Source organism: Triturus cristatus, chromosome 9 (genome assembly GCF_964204655.1).
Source record: "Triturus cristatus chromosome 9, aTriCri1.1, whole genome shotgun sequence".
Lineage (NCBI taxonomy): Eukaryota > Metazoa > Chordata > Amphibia > Caudata > Salamandridae > Triturus > Triturus cristatus.
The window spans coordinates 386,958,386-386,971,513 of record NC_140592.1 but is presented as its reverse complement, the minus strand read 5'-3'; positions in this window follow the sequence as shown (position 1 = coordinate 386,971,513).

Sequence of the window (13,128 nt, the reverse complement as noted above, 5' to 3'; positions counted from 1 at the left end):
GAAATGTACATTTTTTAATGTTTAATTTTTTGACTGCAAATAACTATTCCATGTAAATTATCACTTTTGGAACAAAAATAAGTGTGCTTAGAGTCACTTTAATGCCTGAAATTGGTCGAAATAGAAGCTTCTGAATAGGAGAAAATGTCTATAATAATGGCAATTTTGGTCACATAGAGGCTTTAAAAGAAGTTATTCAACATGAGGCACATTCCAAATGACATTTTGAATCAATTTTTCTACAGTCCAAAAAATCAATTTTCTGATGAAAACGATGACCCGTGACCTGTCGAAATTTCTCCAGATCGTCAGAAATGGAAATTTTTTAATGTTTAATTTTTTGACTGCAAATGACTATTTCGTGTAAATTATCAATTTTGGAACAAAAAAAAAGTGTGTTTAGAGTCACTTTAATGCCTGAAATTGGTCGAAATAGAAGCTTCTGAATAGGAGAAAAGGTCTATAATAATGGCAATTTTGGTCACATTGAGGCTTTAAAAAGAAGTTATTCAACATGAGGCACATTCCATATGACATTTTGAATCAATTTTTCTACAGTCCAAAAAGTCAATTTTCTGATGAAAAAAGATGACCGTGACCTGTCGAAATTTCTCCAGATGGTCAGAAATGGAAATTTTTCAATGTTTAATTTTTTGACTGAAAATGACTATTCCATGTAAATAATCACTTTTGGAACAAAAATAAGTGTGTTTAAGTCACTTTAATGCCTGAAATTGGTCAAAATAGAAGCTTCTGAATAGGAGAAAAAGTCTGTAATAATGGCAATTTTGGTCACATTGAGGCTTTAAAAAGTAGTTATTCAACATGAGGCACATTCCAAATGACATTTTGAGTAAATTTTTCTACAGTCCAAAAAATCCATTTTCTGATGAAAAACGACGACCCGTGACCTGTCGAAATTTCTCCAGATGGTCAGAAATGGAAATTTTTCAATGTTTAATTTTTTGACTGAAAATGACTATTCCATGTAAATAATCACTTTTGGAACAAAAATAAGTGTGTTTAAGTCACTTTAATGCCTGAAATTGGTCAAAATAGAAGCTTCTGAATAGGAGAAAAAGTCTGTAATAATGGCAATTTTGGTCACATTGAGGCTTTAAAAAGTAGTTATTCAACATGAGGCACATTCCAAATGACATTTTGAGTAAATTTTTCTACAGTCCAAAAAATCCATTTTCTGATGAAAAACGACGACCCGTGACCTGTCGAAATTTCTCCAGATGGAAAAAAAATTGGAATTTTTTCAATGTTTAATTTTTTGACTGAAAATGACTATTCCATGTAAATAATCACTTTTGGAACAAAAATAAGTGTGTTTAAGTCACTTTAATGCCTGAAATTGGTCAAAATAGAAGCTTCTGAATAGGAGAAAAAGTCTGTAATAATGGCAATTTTGGTCACATTGAGGCTTTAAAAAGTAGTTATTCAACATGAGGCACATTCCAAATGACATTTTGAATACATTTTTCTACAGTCCAAAAAATCCATTTTCTGATGAAAAACGATGACCCGTGACCTGTCGAAATTTCTCCAGATGGTCAGAAATGTAAATTTTTTAATGTTTAATTTTTTGACTGCAAATAACTATTCCATGTAAATTATCACTTTTGGAACAAAAATAAGTGTGCTTAGAGTCACTTTAATGCCTGAAATTGGTCGAAATAGAAGCTTCTGAATAGGAGAAAAAGTCTATAATAATGACAATTTTGGTCACATTGAGGCTTTAAAAAGAAGTTATTCAACATGAGGCACATTCCAAATGACATTTTGAATCAATTTTTCTACAGTCCAAAAAATCAATTTTCTGATGAAAACGATGACCCGTGACCTGTCGAAATTTCTCCAGATCGTCAGAAATGGAAATTTTTTAATGTTTAATTTTTTGACTGTAAATGACTATTCCATGTAAATTATCACTTTTGGAACAAAAGTAAGTGTGTTTAGAGTCACTTTAATGCCTGAAATTGGTCGAAATAGAAGCTTCTGAATAGGAGAAAAAGTCTGTAATAATGGCAATTTTGGTCACATTGAGGCTTTAAAAATTAGTTATTCAACATGAGGCACAATCCAAATGATATTTTGAGTCAATTTTTCTACAGTCCAAAAAATCAATTTTCTGATGAAAAACGATGACCCGTGACCTGTCGAAATTTCTCCAGATGGTCAGAAATGGAAATTTTTAAATGTTTAATTTTTTGACTGAAAATGACTATTCCATGTAAATAATCACTTTTGGAACAAAAATAAGTGTGTTTAAGTCACTTTAATGCCTGAAATTGGTCGAAATAGAAGCATCTGAATAAGAGAAAAAGTCTGTAATAATGGCAATTTTGGTCACATTGAGGCTTTAAAAAGAAGTTATTCAACATAAGGCACATTCCAAATGACATTTTGAATCAATTTTTCTACAGTCCAAAAAATCAATTTTCTGATGAAAAATGATGACCCGTGACCTGTCGAAATTTCTCCAGATGGTCAGAAATGTACATTTTTTAATGTTTAATTTTTTGACTGCAAATGACTATTCCGTGTAAATTATCAATTTTGGAACAAAAAAAAAGTGTGTTTAGAGTCACTTTAATGCCTGAAATTGGTCGAAATAGAAGCTTCTGAATAGGAGAAAAGGTCTATAATAATGGCAATTTTGGTCACATTGAGGCTTTAAAAAGAAGTTATTCAACATGAGGCACATTCCATATGACATTTTGAATCAATTTTTCTACAGTCCAAAAAATCAATTTTCTGAGGAAAAAAGATGACCGTGACCTGTCGAAATTTCTCCAGATGGTCAGAAATGTACATTTTTTAATGTTTAATTTTTTGACTGCAAATAACTATTCCATGTAAATTATCACTTTTGGAACAAAAATAAGTGTGCTTAGAGTCACTTTAATGCCTGAAATTGGTCGAAATAGAAGCTTCTGAATAGGAGAAAATGTCTATAATAATGGCAATTTTGGTCACATAGAGGCTTTAAAAGAAGTTATTCAACATGAGGCACATTCCAAATGACATTTTGAATCAATTTTTCTACAGTCCAAAAAATCAATTTTCTGATGAAAACGATGACCCGTGACCTGTCGAAATTTCTCCAGATCGTCAGAAATGGAAATTTTTTAATGTTTAATTTTTTGACTGCAAATGACTATTTCGTGTAAATTATCAATTTTGGAACAAAAAAAAGTGTGTTTAGAGTCACTTTAATGCCTGAAATTGGTCGAAATAGAAGCTTCTGAATAGGAGAAAAGGTCTATAATAATGGCAATTTTGGTCACATTGAGGCTTTAAAAAGAAGTTATTCAACATGAGGCACATTCCATATGACATTTTGAATCAATTTTTCTACAGTCCAAAAAGTCAATTTTCTGATGAAAAAAGATGACCGTGACCTGTCGAAATTTCTCCAGATGGTCAGAAATGGAAATTTTTCAATGTTTAATTTTTTGACTGAAAATGACTATTCCATGTAAATAATCACTTTTGGAACAAAAATAAGTGTGTTTAAGTCACTTTAATGCCTGAAATTGGTCAAAATAGAAGCTTCTGAATAGGAGAAAAAGTCTGTAATAATGGCAATTTTGGTCACATTGAGGCTTTAAAAAGTAGTTATTCAACATGAGGCACATTCCAAATGACATTTTGAGTAAATTTTTCTACAGTCCAAAAAATCCATTTTCTGATGAAAAACGACGACCCGTGACCTGTCGAAATTTCTCCAGATGGTCAGAAATGGAAATTTTTCAATGTTTAATTTTTTGACTGAAAATGACTATTCCATGTAAATAATCACTTTTGGAACAAAAATAAGTGTGTTTAAGTCACTTTAATGCCTGAAATTGGTCAAAATAGAAGCTTCTGAATAGGAGAAAAAGTCTGTAATAATGGCAATTTTGGTCACATTGAGGCTTTAAAAAGTAGTTATTCAACATGAGGCACATTCCAAATGACATTTTGAATACATTTTTCTACAGTCCAAAAAATCAATTTTCTGATGAAAAACGATGACCCGTGACCTGTCGAAATTTCTCCAGATGGTCAGAAATGTAAATTTTTTAATGTTTAATTTTTTGACTGCAAATAACTATTCCATGTAAATTATCACTTTTGGAACAAAAATAAGTGTGCTTAGAGTCACTTTAATGCCTGAAATTGGTCGAAATAGAAGCTTCTGAATAGGAGAAAAAGTCTATAATAATGGCAATTTTGGTCACATTGAGGCTTTAAAAAGAAGTTATTCAACATGAGGCACATTCCAAATGACATTTTGAATCAATTTTTCTACAGTCCAAAAAATCAATTTTCTGATGAAAACGATGACCCGTGACCTGTCGAAATTTCTCCAGATCGTCAGAAATGGAAATTTTTTAATGTTTAATTTTTTGACTGTAAATGACTATTCCATGTAAATTATCACTTTTGGAACAAAAGTAAGTGTGTTTAGAGTCACTTTAATGCCTGAAATTGGTCGAAATAGAAGCTTCTGAATAGGAGAAAAAGTCTGTAATAATGGCAATTTTGGTCACATTGAGGCTTTAAAAATTAGTTATTCAACATGAGGCACAATCCAAATGATATTTTGAGTCAATTTTTCTACAGTCCAAAAAATCAATTTTCTGATGAAAAACGATGACCCGTGACCTGTCGAAATTTCTCCAGATGGTCAGAAATGGAAATTTTTAAATGTTTAATTTTTGGACTGAAAATGACTATTCCATGTAAATAATCACTTTTGGAACAAAAATAAGTGTGTTTAAGTCACTTTAATGCCTGAAATTGGTCGAAATAGAAGCATCTGAATAAGAGAAAAAGTCTGTAATAATGGCAATTTTGGTCACATTGAGGCTTTAAAAAGAAGTTATTCAACATGAGGCACATTCCAAATGACATTTTGAATCAATTTTTCTACAGTCCAAAAAATCAATTTTCTGATGAAAAATGATGACCCGTGACCTGTCGAAATTTCTCCAGATGGTCAGAAATGGAAATTTTTTAAATGTTTAATTTTTTGACTGAAAATGACTATTCCATGTAAATAATCACTTTTGGAACAAAAATAAGTGTGTTTAAGTCACTTTAATCACTGAAATTGGTCGAAATAGAAGCTTCTGAATAGGAGAAAAAGTCTGTAATAATGGCAATTTTGGTCACATTGAGGCTTTAAAAAGTAGTTATTCAACATGAGGCACATTCCAAATGACATTTTGAATCAATTTTTCTACAGTCCAAAAAATCAATTTTCTGATGAAAAACGATGACCCGTGACCTGTCGAAATTTCTCCAGATTGTCAGAAATGGAAATTTTTTAATGTTTAATTTTTTGACTGCAAATGACTATTCCGTGTAAATTATCAATTTTGGAACAAAAAAAAGTGTGTTTAGAGTCACTTTAATGCCTGAAATTGGTCGAAATAGAAGCTTCTGAATAGGAGAAAAGGTCTATAATAATGGCAATTTTGGTCACATTGAGGCTTTAAAAAGAAGTTATTCAACATGAGGCACATTCCATATGACATTTTGAATCAATTTTTCTACAGTCCAAAAAGTCAATTTTCTGATGAAAAAAGATGACCGTGACCTGTCGAAATTTCTCCAGATGGTCAGAAATGGAAATTTTTCAATGTTTAATTTTTTGACTGAAAATGACTATTCCATGTACATAATCACTTTTGGAACAAAAATAAGTGTGTTTAAGTCACTTTAATGCCTGAAATTGGTCAAAATAGAAGCTTCTGAATAGGAGAAAAAGTCTGTAATAATGGCAATTTTGGTCACATTGAGGCTTTAAAAAGTAGTTATTCAACATGAGGCACATTCCAAATGACATTTTGAGTAAATTTTTCTACAGTCCAAAAAATCCATTTTCTGATGAAAAACGACGACCCGTGACCTGTCGAAATTTCTCCAGATGGTCAGAAATGGAAATTTTTCAATGTTTAATTTTTTGACTGAAAATGACTATTCCATGTAAATAATCACTTTTGGAACAAAAATAAGTGTGTTTAAGTCACTTTAATGCCTGAAATTGGTCAAAATAGAAGCTTCTGAATAGGAGAAAAAGTCTGTAATAATGGCAATTTTGGTCACATTGAGGCTTTAAAAAGTAGTTATTCAACATGAGGCACATTCCAAATGAGATTTTGAGTAAATTTTTCTACAGTCCAAAAAATCCATTTTCTGATGAAAAACGACGACCCGTGACCTGTCGAAATTTCTCCAGATGGTCAGAAATGGAAATTTTTCAATGTTTAATTTTTTGACTGAAAATGACTATTCCATGTAAATAATCACTTTTGGAACAAAAATAAGTGTGTTTAAGTCACTTTAATGCCTGAAATTGGTCAAAATAGAAGCTTCTGAATAGGAGAAAAAGTCTGTAATAATGGCAATTTTGGTCACATTGAGGCTTTAAAAAGTAGTTATTCAACATGAGGCACATTCCAAATGACATTTTGAATCAATTTTTCTACAGTCCAAAAAATCAATTTTCTGATGAAAAATGATGACCCGTGACCTGTCGAAATTTCTCCAGATGGTCAGAAATGGACGTTTTTTAATGTTTAATTTTTTGACTGCAAATGACTATTCCGTGTAAATTATCAATTTTGGAACAAAAAAAAAGTGTGTTTAGAGTCACTTTAATGACTGAAATTGGTCGAAATAGAAGCTTCTGAATAGGAGAAAAGGTCTATAATAATGGCAATTTTGGTCACATTGAGGCTTTAAAAAGAAGTTATTCAACATGAGGCACATTCCATATGACATTTTGAATCAATTTTTCTACAGTCCAAAAAATCAATTTTCTGAGGAAAAAAGATGACCGTGACCTGTCGAAATTTCTCCAGATGGTCAGAAATGTACATTTTTTAATGTTTAATTTTTTGACTGCAAATAACTATTCCATGTAAATTATCACTTTTGGAACAAAAATAAGTGTGCTTAGAGTCACTTTAATGCCTGAAATTGGTCGAAATAGAAGCTTCTGAATAGGAGAAAATGTCTATAATAATGGCAATTTTGGTCACATAGAGGCTTTAAAAGAAGTTATTCAACATGAGGCACATTCCAAATGACATTTTGAATCAATTTTTCTACAGTCCAAAAAATCAATTTTCTGATGAAAACGATGACCCGTGACCTGTCGAAATTTCTCCAGATCGTCAGAAATGGAAATTTTTTAATGTTTAATTTTTTGACTGCAAATGACTATTTCGTGTAAATTATCAATTTTGGAACAAAAAAAAAGTGTGTTTAGAGTCACTTTAATGCCTGAAATTGGTCGAAATAGAAGCTTCTGAATAGGAGAAAAGGTCTATAATAATGGCAATTTTGGTCACATTGAGGCTTTAAAAAGAAGTTATTCAACATGAGGCACATTCCATATGACATTTTGAATCAATTTTTCTACAGTCCAAAAAGTCAATTTTCTGATGAAAAAAGATGACCGTGACCTGTCGAAATTTCTCCAGATGGTCAGAAATGGAAATTTTTCAATGTTTAATTTTTTGACTGAAAATGACTATTCCATGTAAATAATCACTTTTGGAACAAAAATAAGTGTGTTTAAGTCACTTTAATGCCTGAAATTGGTCAAAATAGAAGCTTCTGAATAGGAGAAAAAGTCTGTAATAATGGCAATTTTGGTCACATTGAGGCTTTAAAAAGTAGTTATTCAACATGAGGCACATTCCAAATGACATTTTGAGTAAATTTTTCTACAGTCCAAAAAATCCATTTTCTGATGAAAAACGACGACCCGTGACCTGTCGAAATTTCTCCAGATGGTCAGAAATGGAAATTTTTCAATGTTTAATTTTTTGACTGAAAATGACTATTCCATGTAAATAATCACTTTTGGAACAAAAATAAGTGTGTTTAAGTCACTTTAATGCCTGAAATTGGTCAAAATAGAAGCTTCTGAATAGGAGAAAAAGTCTGTAATAATGGCAATTTTGGTCACATTGAGGCTTTAAAAAGTAGTTATTCAACATGAGGCACATTTCAAATGACATTTTGAATAAATTTTTCTACACTCCAAAAAATCCATTTTCTGATGAAAAACGATGACCCGTGACCTGTCGAAATTTCTCCAGATGGTCAGAAATGTAAATTTTTTAATGTTTAATTTTTTGACTGCAAATAACTATTCCATGTAAATTATCTCTTTTGGAACAAAAATAAGTGTGCTTAGAGTCACTTTAATGCCTGAAATTGGTCGAAATATAAGCTTCTGAATAGGAGAAAAGGTCTATAATAATGGCAATTTTGGTCACATAGAGGCTTTAAAAGAAGTTATTCAACATGAGGCACATTCCAAATGACATTTTGAATCAATTTTTCTACAGTCCAAAAAATCAATTTTCTGATGAAAAACGATGACCCGTGACCTGTCGAAATTTCTCCAGATCGTAAGAAATGGAAATTTTTTAATGTTTAATTTTTTGACTGTAAATGACTATTCCATGTAAATTATCACTTTTGGAACAAAAATAAGTGTGTTTAAGTCACTTTAATGCCTGAAATTGGTCAATATAGAAGCTTCTGAATAGGAGAAAAAGTCTGTAATAATGGCAATTTTGGTCACATTGAGGCTTTAAAAAGTAGTTATTCAACATGAGGCACATTCCAAATGACATTTTGAATAAATTTTTCTACAGTCCAAAAAATCCATTTTCTGATGAAAAACGATGACCCGTGACCTGTCGAAATTTCTCCAGATGGTCAGAAATGTAAATTTTTTAATGTTTAATTTTTTGACTGCAAATAACTATTCCATGTAAATTATCACTTTTGGAACAAAAATAAGTTTGCTTAGAGTCACTTTAATGCCTGAAATTGGTCGAAATAGAAGCTTCTGAATAGGAGAAAAAGTCTATAATAATGGCAATTTTGGTCACATTGAGGCTTTAAAAAGAAGTTATTCAACATGAGGCACATTCCAAATGACATTTTGAATCAATTTTTCTACAGTCCAAAAAATCAATTTTCTGATGAAAACGATGACCCGTGACCTGTCGAAATTTCTCCAGATCGTCAGAAATGGAAATTTTTTAATGTTTAATTTTTTGACTGTAAATGACTATTCCATGTAAATTATCACTTTTGGAACAAAAGTAAGTGTGCTTAGAGTCACTTTAATGCCTGAAATTGGTCGAAATAGAAGCTTCTGAATAGGAGAAAAAGTCTGTAATAATGGCAATTTTGGTCACATTGAGGCTTTAAAAAGTAGTTATTCAACATGAGGCACGTTCCAAATGACATTTTGAATCAATTTTTATACAGTCCAAAAAATCCATTTTCTGATGAAAAACGATGACCCGTGACCTGTCGAAATTTCTCCAGATGGTCAGAAATGTAAATTTTTTAATGTTTAATTTTTTGACTGCAAATAACTATTCCATGTAAATTATCACTTTTGGAACAAAAATAAGTGTGTTTAAGTCACTTTAATGACTGAAATTGGTCGAAATAGAAGCTTCTGAATAGGAGAAAAAGTCTGTAATAATGGCAATTTTGGTCACATTGAGGCTTTAAAAAGTAGTTATTCAACATGAGGCACATTCCAAATGACATTTTGAATCAATTTTTCTACAGTCCAAAAAATCAATTTTCTGATGAAAAACGATGACCCGTGACCTGTCGAAATTTCTCCAGATTGTCAGAAATGGAAATTTTTTAATGTTTAATTTTTTGACTGCAAATGACTATTCCGTGTAAATTATCAATTTTGGAACAAAAAAAAGTGTGTTTAGAGTCACTTTAATGCCTGAAATTGGTCGAAATAGAAGCTTCTGAATAGGAGAAAAGGTCTATAATAATGGCAATTTTGGTCACATTGAGGCTTTAAAAAGAAGTTATTCAACATGAGGCACATTCCATATGACATTTTGAATCAATTTTTCTACAGTCCAAAAAGTCAATTTTCTGATGAAAAAAGATGACCGTGACCTGTCGAAATTTCTCCAGATGGTCAGAAATGGAAATTTTTCAATGTTTAATTTTTTGACTGAAAATGACTATTCCATGTACATAATCACTTTTGGAACAAAAATAAGTGTGTTTAAGTCACTTTAATGCCTGAAATTGGTCAAAATAGAAGCTTCTGAATAGGAGAAAAAGTCTGTAATAATGGCAATTTTGGTCACATTGAGGCTTTAAAAAGTAGTTATTCAACATGAGGCACATTCCAAATGACATTTTGAGTAAATTTTTCTACAGTCCAAAAAATCCATTTTCTGATGAAAAACGACGACCCGTGACCTGTCGAAATTTCTCCAGATGGTCAGAAATGGAAATTTTTCAATGTTTAATTTTTTGACTGAAAATGACTATTCCATGTAAATAATCACTTTTGGAACAAAAATAAGTGTGTTTAAGTCACTTTAATGCCTGAAATTGGTCAAAATAGAAGCTTCTGAATAGGAGAAAAAGTCTGTAATAATGGCAATTTTGGTCACATTGAGGCTTTAAAAAGTAGTTATTCAACATGAGGCACATTCCAAATGACATTTTGAATACATTTTTCTACAGTCCAAAAAATCAATTTTCTGATGAAAAACGATGACCCGTGACCTGTCGAAATTTCTCCAGATGGTCAGAAATGTAAATTTTTTAATGTTTAATTTTTTGACTGCAAATAACTATTCCATGTAAATTATCACTTTTGGAACAAAAATAAGTGTGCTTAGAGTCACTTTAATGCCTGAAATTGGTCGAAATAGAAGCTTCTGAATAGGAGAAAAAGTCTATAATAATGGCAATTTTGGTCACATTGAGGCTTTAAAAAGAAGTTATTCAACATGAGGCACATTCCAAATGACATTTTGAATCAATTTTTCTACAGTCCAAAAAATCAATTTTCTGATGAAAACGATGACCCGTGACCTGTCGAAATTTCTCCAGATCGTCAGAAATGGAAATTTTTTAATGTTTAATTTTTTGACTGTAAATGACTATTCCATGTAAATTATCACTTTTGGAACAAAAGTAAGTGTGTTTAGAGTCACTTTAATGCCTGAAATTGGTCGAAATAGAAGCTTCTGAATAGGAGAAAAAGTCTGTAATAATGGCAATTTTGGTCACATTGAGGCTTTAAAAAGTAGTTATTCAACATGAGGCACATTCCAAATGACATTTTGAATCAATTTTTCTACAGTCCAAAAAATCAATTTTCTGATGAAAACGATGACCCGTGACCTGTCGAAATTTCTCCAGATCGTCAGAAATGGAAATTTTTTAATGTTTAATTTTTTGACTGTAAATGACTATTCCATGTAAATTATCACTTTTGGAACAAAAGTAAGTGTGCTTAGAGTCACTTTAATGCCTGAAATTGGTCGAAATAGAAGCTTCTGAATAGGAGAAAAAGTCTGTAATAATGGCAATTTTGGTCACATTGAGGCTTTAAAAAGTAGTTATTCAACATGAGGCACGTTCCAAATGACATTTTGAATCAATTTTTCTACAGTCCAAAAAATCAATTTTCTGATGAAAAACGATGACCCGTGACCTGTCGAAATTTCTCCAGATTGTCAGAAATGGAAATTTTTTAATGTTTAATTTTTTGACTGCAAATGACTATTCCGTGTAAATTATCAATTTTGGAACAAAAAAAAGTGTGTTTAGAGTCACTTTAATGCCTGAAATTGGTCAAAATAGAAGCTTCTGAATAGGAGAAAAGGTCTATAATAATGGCAATTTTGGTCACATTGAGGCTTTAAAAAGAAGTTATTCAACATGAGGCACATTCCATATGACATTTTGAATCAATTTTTCTACAGTCCAAAAAGTCAATTTTCTGATGAAAAAAGATGACCGTGACCTGTCGAAATTTCTCCAGATGGTCAGAAATGGAAATTTTTCAATGTTTAATTTTTTGACTGAAAATGACTATTCCATGTACATAATCACTTTTGGAACAAAAATAAGTGTGTTTAAGTCACTTTAATGCCTGAAATTGGTCAAAATAGAAGCTTCTGAATAGGAGAAAAAGTCTGTAATAATGGCAATTTTGGTCACATTGAGGCTTTAAAAAGTAGTTATTCAACATGAGGCACATTCCAAATGACATTTTGAGTAAATTTTTCTACAGTCCAAAAAATCCATTTTCTGATGAAAAACGACGACCCGTGACCTGTCGAAATTTCTCCAGATGGTCAGAAATGGAAATTTTTCAATGTTTAATTTTTTGACTGAAAATGACTATTCCATGTAAATAATCACTTTTGGAACAAAAATAAGTGTGTTTAAGTCACTTTAATGCCTGAAATTGGTCAAAATAGAAGCTTCTGAATAGGAGAAAAAGTCTGTAATAATGGCAATTTTGGTCACATTGAGGCTTTAAAAAGTAGTTATTCAACATGAGGCACATTCCAAATGACATTTTGAATACATTTTTCTACAGTCCAAAAAATCAATTTTCTGATGAAAAACGATGACCCGTGACCTGTCGAAATTTCTCCAGATGGTCAGAAATGTAAATTTTTTAATGTTTAATTTTTTGACTGCAAATAACTATTCCATGTAAATTATCACTTTTGGAACAAAAATAAGTGTGCTTAGAGTCACTTTAATGCCTGAAATTGGTCGAAATAGAAGCTTCTGAATAGGAGAAAAAGTCTATAATAATGGCAATTTTGGTCACATTGAGGCTTTAAAAAGAAGTTATTCAACATGAGGCACATTCCAAATGACATTTTGAATCAATTTTTCTACAGTCCAAAAAATCAATTTTCTGATGAAAACGATGACCCGTGACCTGTCGAAATTTCTCCAGATCGTCAGAAATGGAAATTTTTTAATGTTTAATTTTTTGACTGTAAATGACTATTCCATGTAAATTATCACTTTTGGAACAAAAGTAAGTGTGTTTAGAGTCACTTTAATGCCTGAAATTGGTTGAAATAGAAGCTTCTGAATAGGAGAAAAAGTCTGTAATAATGGCAATTTTGGTCACATTGAGGCTTTAAAAATTAGTTATTCAACATGAGGCACAATCCAAATGATATTTTGAGTCAATTTTTCTACAGTCCAAAAAATCAATTTTCTGATGAAAAACGATGACCCGTGACCTGTCGAAATTTCTCCAGATGGTCAGAAATGGAAATTTTT